The sequence below is a fragment of the Bombina bombina genome, chromosome 6 (genome assembly GCF_027579735.1).
Source record: "Bombina bombina isolate aBomBom1 chromosome 6, aBomBom1.pri, whole genome shotgun sequence".
NCBI classification, from domain to species: domain Eukaryota; kingdom Metazoa; phylum Chordata; class Amphibia; order Anura; family Bombinatoridae; genus Bombina; species Bombina bombina.
Window position 1 is genome coordinate 696,793,476 of NC_069504.1, and position 20,514 is coordinate 696,813,989.

Genomic DNA, 20,514 nt, shown 5'->3' on the forward strand with positions numbered 1-20,514 from the left:
GCAGAAGTGGTCCTCCAGACGGGCAGAAGTCTTCATCCAAGCCGGGCAGAAGTGGTCCTCCAGACGGGCAGAAGTCTTCATCCATCCGGCGCGGAGCGGGTCCATCTTCAAGACATCTGACGCGGAGCATCCTCTTCATCCGGACTTATCTTCAACAATGACAGTTCCTTTAAGTGACGTCATCCAAGATGGCGTCCCTTCAATTCCGATTTGCTGATAGAATTCTATCAGCCAATCGGAATTAAGATAGGAAAAATCCTATTGGCTGATGCAATCAGTCAATTGGATTGAAGTTCAATCCTATTGGCTGATCCAATCAGCCAATAGGATTGAGCTCGCATTCTATTGGCTGCATCAGCCAATAGAATTTTTCCTACCTTAATTCCGATTGGCTGATAGAATTCTATCAGCCAATAGGAATTGAAGGGACGCCATCTTGGATGACATCACTTAAAGGAACCATCATTGTTGAAGAAGACTCCAGATGAAGAGGATGCTCCGCATCGGATGTCTTGAAGATGGACCCGCTCTGCGCCGGATGGATGAAGATAGAAGATGCCGTCTGGATGAAGACTTCTGCCCATCTGAAGGACCCCTTCTGCCCGGCTTAAATGAAGACTTCTGCCCGTCTGGAGGACCACTTCCGCCTGGTTGGGTGAAGACGTCTCACGGTAGGGTGATCTTCAGGGGGTTAGTGTTAGGTTTTTTTAAGGGGGGATTGGGTGGGTTTTAGAGTAGGGTTGGGTGTGTGGGTGGTGGGTTTTAATGTTGGGGGGGTATTGTACTTTTTTTTACAGGTAAAAGAGCTGATTACTTTGGGGCAATGCCACGCAAAATGCCCTTTTAAGGGCTATTTGTAATTTAATGTAGGATAGGGCTTTTTATTATTTTGGGGGGCTTTTTTATTTTATTAGGGGGATTAGATTAGGTGTAATTAGTTTAAAAATCTTGTAATTATTTTATTATTTTCTGTAATTTAGTGTTTGTTTTTTTTCGTACTTTAGATAATTTTATTTAATTATATTTAATTTATTTAATTTAGGTAATTGATTTAATTATAGTGTAGTGTTAGGACTAATTCTAACTCAGGTTAGGTTTTATTTTACAGGCACTTTTGCCTTTATTTTGACTAGGTAGTTATTAAATAGTTAATAACTATTTAATAACTATTGTACCTAGTTAAAATAAATACAAACTTGCCTGTAAAATAAAAATAAACCCTAAGATAGATAGAATGTAACTATTATTTATATTGTAGCTATCTTAGGCCTAGATTTAGAGTTTGGCGGTAGCCGTGAAAACCAGCGTTAGAGGCTCCTAACGCTGGTTTTAGGCTACCACCGATATTTGGAGTCAGTCAGGAAAGGGTCTAACGCTCACTTTCCAGCTGCGACTTTTCCATACCGCAGATCCCCCTACGCCATTTGCGTATCCTATCTTTTCAATGGGATCTTTCTAACTCCGGTATTTAGAGTCGTGGCTGAAGTGAGCGTTAGAAATCTAACGACAAAACTCCAGCCGCAGAAAAAAGTCAGTAGTTAAGAGCTTTCTGGGCTAACGCCGGTTTATAAAGCTCTTAACTACTGTGCTCTAAAGTACACTAACACCCATAAACTACCTATGTACCCCTAAACCGAGGCCCCCCCACATCGCCGCCACTCTAATAAAAATTTTTAACCCCTAATCTGCCAACCGCCACCTACGTTATACTTATGTACCCCTAATCTGCTGCCCCTAACACCGCCGACCCCTATATTATATTTATTAACCCCTAATCTGCCGCCCCCGCTATTGCTGACCCCTGCATATTATTATTAACCCCTAATCTGCCGTCCGCACGCCGCCGCCAGCTACATTATAGCTATGTTCCCCTAATCTGCTGCCCCTAACACCGCCGACCCCTATATTATATTTATTAATCCCTAATCTGCCCCCTCAACGTCGCCTCCACCTGCCTACACTTATTAACCCCTAATCTGCTGAGCGGACCGCACCGCTACTATAATAAAGTTATTAACCCCTAATCCGCCTCACTCCCGCCTCAATAACCCTATAATAAATAGTATTAACCCCTAATCTGCCCTCCCTAACATCGCCAACACCTAACTTCAAGTATTAACCCCTAATCTGCCGATCGGAGCTCACCGCTACTCTAATAAATTTTTTAACCCCTAAAGCTAATTTTAACCCTAACACCCCCCTAAGTTAAATATAATTTTATTCTAACGAAATAAATTAACTCTTATTAAATAAATTATTCCTATTTAAATCTAAATACTTACCTGTAAAATAAACCCTAATATAGCTACAACATAAATTATAATTATATTATAGCTATTTTAGGATTAATATTTATTTTACAGGCAACTTTGTATTTATTTTAACCAGGTACAATAGCTATTAAATAGTTAAGAACTATTTAATAGCTAAAATAGTTAAAATAATTACAAAATTACCTGTAAAATAAATCCTAACCTAAGTTACAATTAAACCTAACACTACACTATCAATAAATTAATTAAATAAAATACCTACAATTACCTACAATTAAACCTAACACTACACTATCAATAAATTAATTAAATACAATATCTACAAATAAATACAATGAAATAAACTAACTAAAGTACAAAAAATAAAAAAGAACTAAGTTACAAAAAATAAAAAAATATTTACAAACATCAGAAAAATATTACAACAATTTTAAACTAATTACACCTACTCTAAGCCCCCTAATAAAATAACAAAGACCCCCAAAATAAAAAAATGCCCTACCCTATTCTAAATTACTCAAGTTCAAAGCTCTTTTACCTTACCAGCCCTGAACAGGGCCCTTTGCGGGGCATGCCCCAAAGAATTCAGCTCTTTTGCCTGTAAAAAAAACACATACAATACCCCCCCCCAACATTACAACCCACCACCCACATACCCCTAATCTAACCCAAACCCCCCTTAAATAAAGCTAACACTAAGCCCCTGAAGATCTTCCTACCTTATCTTCACCATACCAGGTTTACCGATCGATCCAGAAGAGCTCCTCCGGTGTCTTGATCCAAGCCCAAGCGGGGGGCTGAAGATGTCCATGATCCGGCTGAAGTCTTCATCCAAGCGGGAGCTGAAGAGGTCCATGATCCGGCTGAAGTCTTCTATCAACGGCATCTTCAATCTTCTTTCTTCCGGATCCATGTTCATCTTGCAGACCTCCGACGCGGAACATTCTGCTGGCCCGACGGACTACCGACGAATGAAGGCTCCTTTAAGGGACGTCATCCAAGATGGTGTCCCTCGAATTCCGATTGGCTTATAGGATTCTATCAGCCAATCGGAATTAAGGTAGGAAAATTCTGATTGGCTGATGGAATCAGCCAATCAGAATCAAGTTCAATCCGATTGGCCAATCCGATCAGCCAATCAGATTGAGCTCGCATTCTATTGGCTGATCGGAACAGCCAATAGAATGCGAGCTCAATCTGATTGGCTGATCGGATCAGCCAATCGGATTGAACTTGATTCTGATTGGCTGATTCCATCAGCCAATCAGAATTTTCCTACCTTAATTCCGATTGGCTGATAGAATCCTATCAGCCAATCGGAATTCGAGGGACGCCATCTTGGATGACGTCCCTTAAAGGAGCCTTCATTCGTCGGTAGTCCGTCGGGCCAGCAGGATGTTCCGCGTCGGAGGTATGCAAGATGAACATGGATCCGGAAGAAAGAAGATTGAAGATGCCTTTGATAGAAGACTTCAGCCGGATTATGGACCTCTTCAGCTCCCGCTTGGATGAAGACTTCAGCCGGATCATGGACATCTTCAGCCCCCCGCTTGGGCTTGGATCAAGACATCGGAGGAGCTCTTCTGGATCGATCGGTGAACCTGGTATGGTGAAGATAAGGTAGGAAGATCTTCAGGGGCTTAGTGTTAGGTTTATTTAAGGGGGGTTTGGGTTAGATTAGGGGTATGTGGGTGGTGGGTTGTAATGTTGGGGGGGGTATTGTATGTGTTTTTTTTACAGGCAAAAGAGCTGAATTCTTTGGGGCATGCCCCGCAAAGGGCCCTGTTCAGGGCTGGTAAGGTAAAAGAGCTTTGAACTTTAGTAATTTAGAATAGGGTAGGGCATTTTTTTATTTTGGGGGTCTTTGTTATTTTTATTAGGGGGCTTAGAGTAGGGGCTTAGAGTAGGTGTAATTAGTGTAATTAGTTTAAAATTGTTGTAATATTTTTCTGATGTTTGTAAATATTTTTTTATTTTTTGTAACTTAGTTCTTTTTTATTTTTTGTACTTTAGTTAGTTTATTTCATTGTATTTATTTGTAGATATTGTATTTAATTAATGTATTGATAGTGTAGTGTTAGGCTTAATTGTAGGTAATTGTAGGTATTTTATTTAATTAATTTATTGATAGTGTAGTGTTAGGTTTAATTGTAACTTAGGTTAGGATTTATTTTACAGGTAATTTTGTAATTATTTTAACTATTTTAGCTATTAAATAGTTCTTAACTATCTATCTATTAGCTATTGTACCTGGTTAAAATAAATACAAAGTTGCCTGTAAAATAAATATTAATCCTAAAATAGCTATAATATAATTATAATTTATGTTGTAGCTATATTAGGGTTTATTTTACAGGTAAGTATTTAGATTTAAATAGGAATAATTTATTTAATAAGAGTTAATTAATTTCGTTAGATTTAAATTATATTTAATTTAGGGGGGTGTTAGTGTTAGGGTTAGACTTAGCTTTAGGGGTTAATACATTTATTAGAATAGCGGTGAGCTCCAGTCGGCAGATTAGGGGTTAATGTTTGAAGTTAGGTGTCGGCGATGTTAGGGAGGGCAGATTAGGGGTTAATACTATTTATTATAGGGTTAGTGAGGCGGATTAGGGGTTAATAACTTTATTATAATAGCGGTGCGGTCCGCTCAGCAGATTAGGGGTTAATAAGTGTAGGCAGGTGGAGGCGACGTTGTGGGGGGGCAGATTAGGGGTTAATAAATATAATATAGGGGTCGGCGTGTTAGGGGCAGCAGATTAGGGGTACATAGGGATAATGTAAGTAGCAGCGGTTTACGGAGCGGCAGATTAGGGGTTAAAAATAATATGCAGGGGGCAGCGATAGCGGGGGCAGCGATAGCGGGGGCAGCAGAATAGGGGTTAATAAGTGTAAGGTTAGGGGTGTTTAGACTCGGGGTACATGTTAGAGTGTTAGGTGTAGACGTAGGAAGTGTTTCCCCATAGACAACAATGGGGCTGCGTTAGGAGCTGAACGCGGCTTTTTTGCAGGTGTTAGGTTTTTTTTCAGTTCAAACAGCCCCATTGTTTTCTATGGGGGAATCGTGCACGAGCAAGTTTTTGAAGCTGGCAGCGTCCGTAAGCAACTCTGGTATCGAGAGTTGCAGTGGCGGTAAATATGCCTGTACGCTCCCTTTTTGGAGCCTAACGCAGCCATTCTGTGAACTCTCAATACCAGAGGTATTTAAAAGGTGCGGCCAGAAAAAAGCCAGCGTTAGCTACGCGGGTTGTTACCGACAAAACTCTAAATCTAGCCGTTAGGGTTTATTTTATAGGTAAGTATTTAGTTTTAAATAGGAATAATTTAGTTAATTGTAGTTATTTTATTTAGATTTATTTAAATTATATTTAAGTTAGGGGGGTGTTAGGGTTAGACTTAGATTTAGGGGTTAATAACTTTAATATAGTGGCGGCGACGTTGGGGGTGGCAGATTAGGGGTTAATAAATGTAGGTAGGTGTCGGCGATGTTAGGGACGGCAGATTAGGGGTTAATAAAATGTAACTAGTGTTTGTGATGCGGGAGTGCGGTGGTTTAGGGGTTAATATATTTATTATAGTGGCGGCGATGTCCGGTTCGGCAGATTAGGGGTTAAAAAATTTATTTTAGTGTTTGCGATGTGGGGGGGCCTTGGTTTAGGGGTTAATATGTAGTTTATGGGTGTTAGTGAACTTTTTAGCACTTTAGTTAAGAGTTTTATGCTACGGCGTTGTAGTGTAAAACTCTTAACTACTGACTTTAAAATGCGGTACCAGGCTTGACAGGAGAGGGTGTACCGCTCACTTTTTGGAAGACTCGTAATACCGGAGCTATGCAAGTCCCATTGAAAAAAGAGGATACGCAATTGACGTAAGTGGATTTGCGGTATTTTCGAGTCTGGCCAAAAAAGTGAGCGGTACACCTGTATCTGCAAGACTCGTAATACCAGCGGGCGTTAAAAAGCAGCGTTGGGACCTCTCATCACTGGTTTTTAAGGCTAACGCAAGACTCATAATCTAGCCGAAAGTTTGTAAAACTAAGGTATGAGTGAGGTGGGAAGAATGTATATCCCATGTCACTAGCTCATGGACTCTTGCCACTTACATGAAAGACCCTCTGTAACAAAAATGTATTAGAATGAATCCTATCTCAGGTCCCTGTGAATAGTCCCTTTTTGTAACCCTAGATCCTATTGCACTGTCTGTACTAGCTGGGGTGTTGGCAATAGAGGCATGTGTGAGTAAAGGAAGCAAACCAGTGCAGGTAATGCATCTGTGTTCCCTTCTCTATTGAGTCGAGGAGTCTCAAAAGGGGATAGGATGGGGAAGTTCCAAAATGCTGACGGTGTGCTGCACCTCAGTTGTCACCCAAACCCTTGGATGATCAAAAGTCATGTTGGTATCATGCAGTAGCTGGTTATGAGATCTTTTTTTGAATATCACACAGCCAAAATCAATCCATAACATCAGAAGTTAGAACAGCCAGATCAGAATCCAACAGCGACATCAAGTTGGAGTGGCAGGCTGGGCTGTCAAACCGGTATGAGTCTCTCCTAAATATTGTTTCTTGGGTAAGGCAAGACTCCTGCAAAAGTTTTTCCATTGCTGTTAATATAGAGTCAAATAATGGTGAGACCATATTGTTCAAGTTAACAGTGATGTGCTCCATGTTATAAAAGATTTAAGTGGACGTTCTAACAAATTGAGTAAAAAAAAATTCTGCTTTAATGCCAGGCGACATCAGAAAAAAGTCTCCTTGATGAATTATTGATTAGCTCACACAAGTAAGTGCTCTGTGCACAGTTATAGTTCAACTACTCTCTTTACTGTAATCTGCATGGTGAAAAAAACAACAGCCAATTGGCATCATCATTGCTGAGTTCACACTTTGCTCTTTACTTTCACCATAATCTTGCAAGAGTTTATAGAAAGCATCACTAAACTGAGAAAGAAAATATGCCTGCAAATGTCAGATGCATGCTGCCTTGCATGTCCCAAGACTAGCATCCTTATTTACAATAGTATGTGGCTACTGAGGAAATTTTGAGGTAAAACGTCTTTTTTTTTTTTTTTTAAGATGGAAATGGTCATTTACAGATATGCTGAATTACTTTTCAAGTGATTAAACATTTGGGTAACATGTCCTCTTGATCCAGTCAATGGTTGTATAAGTTCTGAAAGTAATGTGTGATGTGTGACATGCAATGTAAAAGTAAGCTTAAAGGGACACTGAACCAAAAAATTTTCTTTCGTGATTCAGATCATGACATTTTAAGCAACTTTCTAATTTTCTCCTATTATCAAATTTTCTTCATTCTCTTGGTATCTTTATTTGAAATGCAAGAATGTAAGTTTAGATGCCGGCCCATTTTTGGTGAACAACCTGGGTTGTTCTTGCTGATTGGTGGATAAATTCATCCACCAATAAAAAAGTGCTGTCCAGAGTACTGAAGCAAAAAAAGCTTAGATGCCTTCTTTTTCAAAAAAGATAGCAAGAGAACGAAGAAAAATTGATAATAGGAGTAAATTAGAAAGTTGCTTAAAATTGCATGCTCTATCTGATTCACGAAAGAAATTTTTTTTGGGTTCAGTGTCCCTTTAAAGGGATATGAAATCATGATCCTTTAGAAAAAAAAGTAAAATCAAAGTAAACATTAAAAGTAGGGTTGCACCGATACCATTGTTTTAAGACTGAGTACAAGTACTGATACTTGTTTTCAAATACTTGCCGATACCAATTACCGATACTTTTTTTTTACTGTCATGTGACAGTTTACCAAGCACAATACAGACTAACTATTTAAGATTCCTTCTTTATAATTATGGACTGTAACTCAAAAGACATTATGGAATAATAAAACAGTTTTATTTGTCACAAAGTTCACAGAACATGTTTATAAATAAAAATATTACAATAAAATATATTAATAACAGCAATAAATAACAAATATAAAATTACAACCAACCAAAAGTGCAATACAGTAAAAAATAGAATAGTGCACTGTTTAATCATGGGGAACAACACTATGGGCTATACAGTAAAAAATAGAATAGTGCACTGTTTAATCATGGGGAACAACACTATGGGCTAGATTTTACATTTGACTGGCAAGCTTTACCAATGATCTCATTACATGTCCTACTCCATTAAAGTCTATGGAATTGGAAATGTGAACAGAGCATTGGTAAAGCTTACCAATCAAATGTAATCTAAATCTAGTCCTATAATTGCAGGATGAGTGTTCATTGGAATTAACTTAATTTGTCCTATGAGTACTCTTCCTGCAATTATATAATCTAAGGATATGGATGTTCCTCAGAGTACAGTATGTTTTGAACATAATTGTGCAAGATGAGAACTAGCAGTAAAAAAGGCAATCAAGCAATAAGAATAGTTTTTCAAAACTTAGTGGCAAGTTCTTTTTAATGAACAGAACTGAAGCCTCTCTGCATGTTCAGCTATTAGTCTGTTTTTGCTATCAGTAAGGAGGTTCGACTCTAAGTTGAACAGTCTTTCACTTTCCACACTACTGCATGGGGCAGAAAGATATTTTTGGGCCATTTTAACCAGAGCTAGAAATCTCAGTTTATTAACTGCCCAGTACTTCAGGGGTTTGTCTGAACGAGGTACAGTGATCTCTCCTACAATAATACAAATAACAGCAATTTGTATTGGCAGAACAATAGTAAACAATTTTTAGTTTAGTCTCCACTCCAGCTTAAAATGAAATGGGAACATGCAGTTTGAAAAAACGTCACAAGATAGCATATGGGTAGGAAGTGGAGGTATCGGTTTAAGTATCGGTGCATTTAGACGAGTACAAGTACTCATGCAAATACTTGGTATCGGTACCGATACCGATACTAGTATCAGTGCAACCCTAATTAAAAGTAACAGGTTGTGTTAAAAAATAGCAACCGGTTTTCTTGAAAAATTAGCACTTAGAAATTCTCAATGTAGCCAGTGCCTGCAGTGAGAGAAGGGAGCTACTATTATAGAACTTAAAAGGACATGAAACCCAAAAATGTTCTTTCAGGATTCAAATAAAATATTAAACAAATTTCAATTTCACTTCTATTTAAAAATTTGCATAATTCTGTTTGTATCCTTTGTTGAAAAGCGTAACCCAGAAAAGCTCAGGAGTTTGGAGTTAGCTGCTGATTATTTGCTGCATAAAGTCATGTGAAAAAGAAAAAACACCCTCTTTGAATTCTATTGTTTTACATCAGGACATAATAAAAATCATCTGGTCCTTATCAGGTTTTAAATTAGATAAATACAACCTCAGCTAAACAACACATGACATATTACACTGTGTCATGATTTATTTAACAAAAAAATAAGCCATAACGGAGAAGCCAGAAGATGTGTGAAAAACACCCTTACTGCTTCCATAGGAATTCAGAGGCTAAGTAGCAGCCAGGTGCTGTTAATCAAATGCCCTTGATTCACTGATCATCAGCAAGTGTGACCACCTCTATAAAAGTCGAAGATTTAGCAGTTTGCTGGTCTGGAACATTCACGTGTGTGATAACACAATGCCAAGGAGGAAAGACATCAGCAGTGATCTTAGAGAAGCAATTTTTGCTGCCCATCAATCTGGGAAGGGTTATAAGGAGATTTCCAAACAATTTAAAGACCATCATTCTACAGTGAGAAAAATTATTCACAAGTGGAAAACATTCAGGACAGTTGCAAATCTTCTCAGGAGTAGATGTCCAAGTAAATTCACCCCAAGGTCAGACCGTGCAATGCTCAGAGAAAATTGCAAAAAAACAAAAGTTACATCTCAGACTCTACAGGCCTCAGCATGTTAAAGTTAATGATAGTACAGTTAGAAAAAGACTGAAAAGGTATGGTTTAAATGGAAGGGTTGCCAGCAGTATTCCCCCTAAAGGCCAGTTTTGTGAGCGGCCCAGCAGTGAAACAGTTAATAAAGGAACCACACCTTGCAGTCTTCATTGTGTGTAGTGTTTGGCTAATTGCTCTAATTAACTGTTTCACTGCTGGGCCGCTCACAACACTGGCATTAGAGGCGAATGCTGGTTGCCAGGCGAAAGCCACTTCTCTCGGAAAAAGAACATAACAGCACGGATTAGGTTTGCAAAGTTGCATCTGACCAAACTACAAGACTTCTGGAACAATGTCCTTTGGACAGATGAGAACAAAGTGGAGATGTTTGGTGAAAACCAAACACAGTCTATCAGCACAAACACCTCATACCAACTGTCAAGCACGGGGGTGGAAGGGTGATATTTTTGGCTTGTTTTGCAGCCAGAGGACCTGGCACCTTGTAGTCATTGAGTCGACCATGAACTCCTCTGTATACCAAAGTATTCTAGAGTCAAATGTGAGGCCATCATTCTGACAGCTACAGCTTGGCCGAAATTGGGTTATGCAACAGGACAATGATCACAAGCACACCAGCAAATCCACAACAGAATGGCCGAAAAAGAAAGGAATCAAGGTTTTGGAATGGCACAGTCAAAGTCCAGACCTCGACCTGATTGAAATGCTGTGGCAGGACCTTAAGAGAGCTGTGCATAAATGAATGCCTGCAAACATCAATTAAATGAAGCAACGTTGTAAAGAAGAGTGGGCCAAAATTCCTTCACAACAATGTGAGAGACTGATAAAGTCATACAGAAAAGAGGCAGCCTTCAAGGGCTAAGAAATTAGCACATGAGCCTACCTAGGTTCAGCTTTCAACAAAGAATACAAAGAGAACAAAGCAAATTTAAGGATAAAAGTAAATTAGAAAGTTGTTTAATATTGCATGTAATATCTGAATCGTGGTAGTTTAATTTCGACTAGACTGTCCGTTAAAATAAATAATGACACGCTGTAATATTTACCTAATTTTAAGACCTGCTAAGGACCAGATGATTTTTGTTGTGTCTTTATATGTTTCACTTGACTGTATATATGTCTATTGTCATTGGCTCACCCCTGTCTTCAGCTAACTCCCAGTGATGCATTACTGCTCCTTCAATAAATGATAAAAAGACAATGAAGCAAATGGGATAATATAAGTAGATATATTAGATCAAGCTGTTTAAAATTGTATGTTCTGTCTTAATCATGAAAGAAAAATGTTGGGTTTCATGTCCTTTTAAGTACCACTGTTGCTTCTTGTCACAATTTATGCAGCAAAAGTTCTCTACTGAGCATGGGCAAGAAACTGACTTCCTGTTAGTGCATGTATATCCTGTAAAGCCAGCTCAACTAAGTTTTTGCTTTTTTATGTTTGTTTGTTCTTTACCGCATCCTCTGATAAGCAGATCTAAGGTACTATCACTTTCAGAAGTAGTACATGGTTTGAATTGGCTTTAGGAAGAGGTGTTATTTGTATTTCAATAATTTTTGCTTTTTTTCATCCTGTCACATTATTTTTGCAGCAAAAGTCCTCTTTTGAGCATGGGCAAGAAATGGACTCCTCCTTTGTCTTCCTGTAGAGACCACAGCCCCCCTCTGGGAATGTGGCAGGAAGTAATGGACCCTGCTTATTTTGACTTATTGAAGTTAAAAAAAAAAAAAAAAAAAAAAAAAAAAAAAAGGTTAAATCTTTTTTAAAATGATAAATAATACATACTGCAAATATTTATATTAAGTATAGCCCAGTGCTTTTTATTACAACAATCAATTAGACTGTTTATATCGCTTTAAATGTTTACAAAAATAGAACCAGTTGTTAAAACATTATAATATATTTGAGATAATCAAATGTAAAAGTTTATAATGACTTCAAAGAATATATATGTTTATTTTAAGGTGTGCCACATTGCAAACATGCTTGAATAAAACTGCTCTAGTGGAAGGATTGCTTATTTCGTAGCATTATCATTGGTTAACTTACATTAATATTACAAATGTGTGCTAATTCTTTAGTTAGGTTTGATGGAACTCAGGATTTATACATAAAGTAGAGTTAACAGTCTAGTAAAATTTCTTTATTTAGCATCAACTAATTGTTGGGGTCAATTTACTAAAGTGCGAGCGGACATGATACGATATAGCGTATCATGTCTGCTACACATCGATAAATGCTGACAGCATACGCTGTCAGCATTTATAATTGCACCAGCAGTTCTTGTGAACTGCTGGTGCAATACCGTCCCCTGCAGATTCGCGGCCAATCTGCCGCTAGCAGGTGGTGTCAATGAACCCGATTGAGTTGATTTCTGTCCGCCGCCTCAGAGCAGGCAGACAGGTTATGGAGCAGCGGTCTTTAGACCGCTGCTTCATAACGTCTGTTTCCGGCGAAGTTGATATACATAAAAGGATTATAAAAGCACAAAGAAAAAATTATACATGAAACTGTCACCAGATGGCAGTAGATACAACCATCTAGAGACGTCTAGAAAAAGAAAATGCAGAAAAAAGGCAGTATAAACAATAAGAACAATAAACAATAAGAACATAAAACATTGTGTTAAACTTAAGCCCAGTTATCATAAAAATAACGGCCAATATATAAACTACTGCCATTCGTTACAGTACCAGGACTAGGCGTTCATGAAATAACTGCACATACTTGTTCTAGGCTGTGAAACGCGAATCCGGCTAATATACCAGCATTAAAAGAACAGCAGCGCCCATACTGTTCTCTACCATTTACTGTGTGCTGCAAAGCACCCAAATACCCCAGCGCTAAAATTTTTACAATCTCTTCAGTTGTGGACCGCTCTTTACAAAAGCATCCCTAGTGTGTGCTGCAACTATACTGTGTGCTGCGAATGCAGCCAAAAACCCAGCGCCATAATGAAACAAATTTTCCATTTATGGATCGCAAATGCGGTCAAAAACACCGGCACTTGACTACACAAGCACTCCCACTACGTACAGTGTCTACATTGAGATCTGCGAATGCAGCCATTTATCAGTGCAAAAGAAACACACGCGCCACAGCCGAGGACTGCTACTGCATGCACCGAAAATTCACCTGCATAGTGTAGCTATGAGGCCTGGACCTTCAAATATGGCCAAACTCATGTAACAGGAGCGAAAAGGCATACTGCACCATCATACTGAGTGCTGCATACAGAGGGATATGTTAGAAAATAAGCCCTCAGAGCACTATAAGGACCGTAAAAACGAGAAGGGAAGATAAGTGAGAAATAAAGTAACAACATAACCCTCTTCTCACACACCATAAGAACAGGGTTAGCAATAGAAATACCCTGCTATGGAAAGCGGCAAAAATTCCCTTTGTAGCTGCTCAGCTGCAATAAAACTGAAGAACAGTAATATGTAGTAATAAATGAGAACCCCTTTAGGAGGTAACAGGTCCCACTAGGTCCCTGATATTCCAGTCCTGTCTTCTATAAATCTTCCTTTAAAAAATATGTGAAAAGGACTTACCCTCCAGGGTCTTCTGCTGTCGAGCAGTTACAGCAGCTTCAGGTTTTAAAGCCCCCTCTGATAGCTGACAGAGTCCTGAGGAAAAAGAAAGAGCAGAGTAACCAACCCTGGCTTTCTATGAGGGGGTAGCAATAATGTTAGAAACAAAAGCAAAGACAACCTCGCCGCTTTCTAACTGCTAAAAGCCACCATTACTCTTACTAAATAGATTGACATAGACACAGCATAGCCCCTAATCCTTGCTTGCAGGGAAAAGTACCCATAAAAGGATTAAATTCTTCAGCCACTGTCTTCGCACAACCTCCATTGAATGACAGGGGGTTATGGGTAAGGCAGTTATACTTAACAGCTTTGCTGGGGTGCTCTTTGCCTCCTGCTGGCCAGGAGTTGAATATCCCGCTAGTTATTGGAATGACGTTGTGGACTCTCCATGTAATAGGAAATAAATAAATAAAAATACACGCCTGAGGACACAATAGAAGATTAGTACAATCACACTTACGATTACATACATATTCTAACATTATACTATACAATCCTCCTTCTCCTATAGTTTTAATAGGAAGTGTTTTTTTTGTCTTTATTAACAAAGTCGATCGCAGACATGACAAATATATACGTTCCGTGGAAGTTTACTGGGTGTTCCATGGGAGTAACCTGTATATTAATGGGGAAACATTGCTGTGGGTTTCTAATATTCAAAGCACTGTCCTCTATCTTAGCTATCCCTTTCAGCCATATCAGTCTTGCCTACTTTTCAGTGGCGATATTTCCAAGCGTGACAAATCTGGTGAATATACAGTGAAACTTAATATACATATGCATAATTTGAAGTGTTACTACACAGAAAACGTTTGTATTTTGTGTAAACACGCTTTAAAAGAGCGATGTGCACAACTACTTATGAAATCACTGTACACATTGAAGTACTGCCTGGCATCACAAGACCTGACTGTAAAGGAACTTCATTCAAGCCTTGAACGGAGTGGAATTGGATAAACACAGCCCACCCAGTGTCAAATGGAGATTCAGAGTTTAATTTGCTTGTTTCTCTCGTTACTGATATTCTCTCTGCAGCATGAGACTTAATGTTTTTTTTCCCCCACTGACACTTTTCGTAATGGTACTGTGTTTTTTTTACTTATTGTTCCATTCATTATTTAATAAAAGGACTGTTGTAATCTTTACTAATGTTTAGAGCACTGATAAGGCTTTTCTTAATGTCTAATATGTTTCTGGTAGTTAAATATTATATTTGTTCTCCCATATAAGTTAAAAAATTAAGCACTGGCACAACTTTTTTTTTTTTTTCTTAGCAGACCACTCTTTGAATTGAAACTGAGGAGCTCTAGTGGTCATCTGTAGTATTGCTTCCCTTTTGTGTTTCTGTACTGAAAGTTGTAAAAATTGGAAATGTTGAGTCATATGGGAAGTCTGGATAGTTAATAGTCTAGAGGAACTTTCTAAGAACTTTTCAAAAAAATTTTTTTCACAAAACTGCACCACCTCACATAAATACTACAAATCTCATTCTCGCCTACTCTTTCTCTCCATCCTGCTGCTTCTAGAATCAGGAGACATCTCTCTCTGGACCCTCCTTCATTTCCACTCTTATCCAATGCCGCACACTTTACAGAAACTTATAAATAAATAATAAATGTAAAACACATAACCTAATTTCTATCCCAAGCCTCCCAAACGCAAACACTTAATTGATTCGTGCACAATGGAACTCTCGCTCTCTATGCAACAAACTTACCTCTATCCACGACCTGCTCTATGTCCACTCCCTTAACCTCTTGGCCCTCAACGAAACCTGACTCTCTTCCTCAGACAGTCTCCCCTGCTGCTCTTTCTTATGGGGGGCTGCACTTCACCCAGGCCTGGCCACAAGCAAGGAGGTGGTATTGGCATCCTACTCTCCCCCCACTGTATCGACCCCCTACTTCTTCCCTCACATTCTCTTCCTTCCATTTAATTTGTTTATTCTCACCCCTATATGTTTGTGTTGCTATCGCTCCCTGCATCACCCACCCTTTTCCTTGATCACTTTGCCTCATGACTAACTTATTTCCTCTCCTGTGACTTACCTGCCCTCATTCTTGGGGACTTAAGAATTCCAATCCTGTGCCCTCCCTCTGCTCCCATTACCACTTCTCTCAAGGCACAACAACAATATCCACACCTCACTCCAAACTTTCAAACTTTGCCCACCCCAAAACTCAGCACATTCACTCCTATTACTGAGGAGGAGGTTTCTGTTATCCTTTCATCTTCCCATCTTACTACCTGTCCCCTTGATCATATTCCCTAACAACTGCTACCTTACCTTTCCCCTACTCTGACACCCATCCTTGCATATATTTTCAACCTCTCTCTTAAATCTAGTCCATTTCCAACATCCTTTAAACATGCTCTAATCATACCTATCCTTAAAAAACCTTCACTCGATCCAGCCTACCCTTGCAAGTATCACCTAATTTCTCTTCCTCCCCTCACCTCTAAACTTCCTGAGCGGATAGTTTATAAGCACTTCACACTTATGGCCGATGATTGGAAGTGCTGTGAAGTGGAGAAATATTCTAAGAGATCTGCCATTATGTCGAGCGAGCTTGTCGGAATATTCCAACTCCTGACATAGTGGCATCGCTGATAGGCTTTACTATACATGCCATTGGTCATCAATGCTGGCTTTAGACAACACCCAGCATCGCTGACCATATTGGCGATGTATAGTAAAGGACCCCTTTAATAGAACTGCCGTCTGCCTAATCACTAATCCTAATACCCCTAAACCAAAGTACCCCACAATCGCAAACTAACACTACCATCTTGCCATGGAGATTGCAGGGTTTTTATATTTTTTTTCTCAAAAAGAGTTGGTCACTTTAAGGGAATTGTCCTTCAAGAGGCCCTTTTAAGGGCTATTGTAATTTAATTTGGTGTTTTTGGGGCATGTAGTTTAATGTTAGGTATAATGGTGTTTTTTTATTTTGGATACTGTCGTTTATTTTATAATTTTTTGTAACTTAGCTTTTTATTTATTTTTTGTAACTTAGTGGGATTAGTTTAGAGGGGGGGTTAGTTTAGAAAGGGGGTTATGTGTAAATGTAGTTCTAGTTTGTGTTGGGAAGTGGTGGTTTTGGCCTTAATCTCCTAACTACCCCCCATCCATACCTGCATGAGGGTTGATAAGGTGATTATTGATGGTTACCATATATTAGGTCTTAATCTCCTAACCACCCCATACACATATGGGGGTTGATTAGGTGATAATTGATGGTTACAATTTATTAGGCCTTAATCTCCTAACCACCCCCAAACAGGTATGGGGATTGATTAGGTTAGGGCAGCTTAGGGGTTTATAGTGCATTTATCTACATTTTTAAAATATTATGCATTCTTATGTATGATGCATATTCTTTTAACTATTGTTTAGAAATTAATATTTTTATTTGTGTGTTTTTTATTTTAAACATAAATATATATTTAAAAATGTATATTCATGTTACAAAATGCATTAGTATTACAATTGTTTTATTTCATAACAGGCATGCAGTTATGTAATACATTATTTAAATTTAGCAACATAGCTTCATAGTTATAATAGGGAGGTTTATTATTTATAGTATAGTTTATTATATTGATTGATTTTTTGACAGTAGGCAGTTAAGCTGGAAGTTCCAGGGGAGTATAGTTTAGACATTACGTCAGTGTAGGCGGTCATTTGTGGTTGTTCCGGGGTGGGGGTGAAGGTTAGGCGTGACAGAGGTGTAGGCGGTTAGGGGGAGTTAGCCGATTGGTGCAAGTGGAGTATAGGTTAGCTGTGACGTAGGTGTTCAGTGGGAGGTAGCGAGGCAGAGCATGGGGAGTGTAGCTTAGGCGTGACATAGTTATAGGCGTTCAGGAGAAGATAGCGGGGTGTGCTAGTGTAAGTAGCCTGCACTTTGCTTTGGACACATCGACACAACATCAATATGTTCAAAGCAGCGAAGTGCAGGTTGTGAGGAGCGTAGCGGCCATGTTTGTCTCGCTAGCTAACAGCTGCCAAGACTACATCGCCTGAGCTAGTTAGTTTAGGTGTAAATAAACATAGGTCCCTATGGCAATACTTTATGTGTGCCTACACGGAACCTATTTTTAGTTTCAGTGCGCGCACTGTCTGTGCTATGTAGGCACACATTGAATAGGCGTGGACACGCCCCTTTTCTTAGAATATTTCAACAGACCATCAGGTCTCCTCCTCCACTCTACCCCTCTCTGTTGGGGTACCTAAAGGATGAGTTCTAGGTCCCCTTCTTTTCTCAGTCTCCACACCATCTCTACGCTCATTAATCACATCCTGTGGGTTTCAGTATTATCTTTATGCTGACAGCACCCATATCTACCTTTTTGCATCAGACATTTCCTCTTCCCTGCTGACTCGCGTCACCAGCTGCCTAGCTAATATCTCATCCTGGGTGGCTTCTCACTACCTAAAGCTGAAGCACTCTTAAAGTGAACACCCTCTATTTCCTCCCTCTACCAATTTCCCCATTCCCCAAATCTCACTTACTGTGGGCAATGCTTTCTACCCCTCTGAACTTTCTTTTGCTGCCCACATTAAGTCCTTATCTAACTCCTGCCATTTCTACCTTAAAAAATATCTCTAAAATTCATCACTTCCTCACTCAAGACACAACTAAGATTCTAATCCACTCCCTTATTATTTCCCGTCTTGACTACTGCAACTGTCTCTTCTCTGGGGTCCAAAGCTACCGCCTGTCCCCAATGCAATCTACCATGAATGCCTCTGCAATGCTCATTTTCCTTAAGCTTCACTCCTCATCTGCTATACCTCTTTGCCACAACCTCCCCTGGCTTCCCTTAACCTCAAGAATAAAATTAAAATTTTTGACCATAACATACAAAGCCCTCACCAACACTGCACCCTCCTATAGATCTGCTCTTCTCTGCAAATACTACCCAACCCGCCCTTCCACTCTGCCCAAGACCTTCTGCTCTCCTCTCATAAATTCCTCACACTCTCGTCTGCAAGACTTTTCTAGAACTGCACCTATCCTGGCCTCACTCAGTCAGACTTTTTTCTTCTATGATTCAGATAGAATATACAATTTTAAAGAACTTTCCAATTTAATTTTATTATCTAATTTTCTTGTTATCCTTTGTTGAAAAAGCAAGAAGGTAAGTTCAAGAGTGTGCACGTGTCTCAGCACTACATAGCAGGAGTTTTGCAACAATGTTATACATTAGCAAGTGCACAAGATGGCAGCACTATTTCCTGTCATGTACACGCTACATCTCTAGATATCTCTTTAACAAAGAATAACATGTGAGCAAAACAAATTTTATAATAGAAGTAAATTGGAAACTTTTAAAATTGTATTCTCATTCTAAAATATTAAAGAAAAAAATTTAGGTTTCGTGTCCCTTTAAGATGTTTCTACTAATTATCGCCTAGATTAAGAGTTTTGCGTTAGAAGCTATGCGGTGCTAAAGATCAGTTTATGCTCACCGCTCACTTAGACAGCGCTGGTATTACGGGTTTTTACAAACCCGGCATTAACCGCAAAAAAGTGAGTATAGAGCAAAATTGAGCTCCACATCTCACTCTAATACCAGCGCTGCTTACGTTAGCGGTGAGCTGGCTAAACGTGCTCATGCACGATTTCCCCATAGGAATCAATGGGGGAGAGCCGGCTGAAAAAAAACCTAACACCTGCAAAAAAGCAGCGTTTAGCTCCTAACGCAGCCCCATTGATTCCTATGGGGAAAATAAATTTATGTCTACACCTAACACCCTAACATGAACCCCGAGTCTAAACACCGTTAATCTTACACTTATTAACCCCTAATCTGCTGCCCCCGACATCGCCGACAACTAGATTATATTATTAACCCTTAATCTGCTGCCCCCAACATCGCAGACACCTACATTATATTTATTAACCCCCATTCTGCTGCCCCCAATGTTGCAGCCACCTACCTACACTTATTAACCCCTAATCTGCTGCCCCCAATGTTGCAGCCACCTACCTACACTTATTAACCCCTAATCTGCTGCCCCCAACGTCGCTGCCATTATATTAAAATTATTAACCCCTAAACCTAAGTCTAACCCTAACACCCCCTAATTTAAATATAATTTAAATAAATCTAAATAAAATTACTATCATTAACTAAATTATTCCTATTTAAAACTAAATACTTATCTATAAAATAAACCCTAAGCTAGCTACAATATAACTAATAGTTACATTGTAGCTAGCTTAGGTTTTATTTTTATTTTACAGGCAAGTTTGTATTTATTTTAACTGGGTACAATTGTTATTAAATAGTTATTAACTACCTAGTTAAAATAAATACAAAAGTACCTGTAAAATAAAACCTAACCTAAGTTACAATTACACCTAACACTACACTATAAATAAATTAAATAAATTAAATACAATTAAATTATCTAAAGTACAAAACAACCCCCACTAAATTACAGAAAATAGTAAAATAATTACAAGATTTTTAAACTAATTACACCTAATCTAATCCCCCTAACAAAATAAAAAAGCCCCCCCAAAATAAAAAAGCCCTACCCTACACTAAATTACAAATAGCTCTTAAAAGGGCCTTTTGCGGGGCATTGCCCCAAAGTAATCAGCTTTTACCTGTAAAAAAAATTACAAATACCCCCCCAACATTAAAACCCAACAGCCACACAACCAACTCTACTCTAAAACCCACCCAATACCCCCTTAATAAAACCTAACACTAACCCCTTGAAGATAACCTTACCGGTAGAGAAGTCTTCACCCAACCAGGCCGAAGTCCTCAAAGAAGCCGGGAGAAGTCTTCATCCATGCCGAGCGAAATGGTACTCCAGACGGG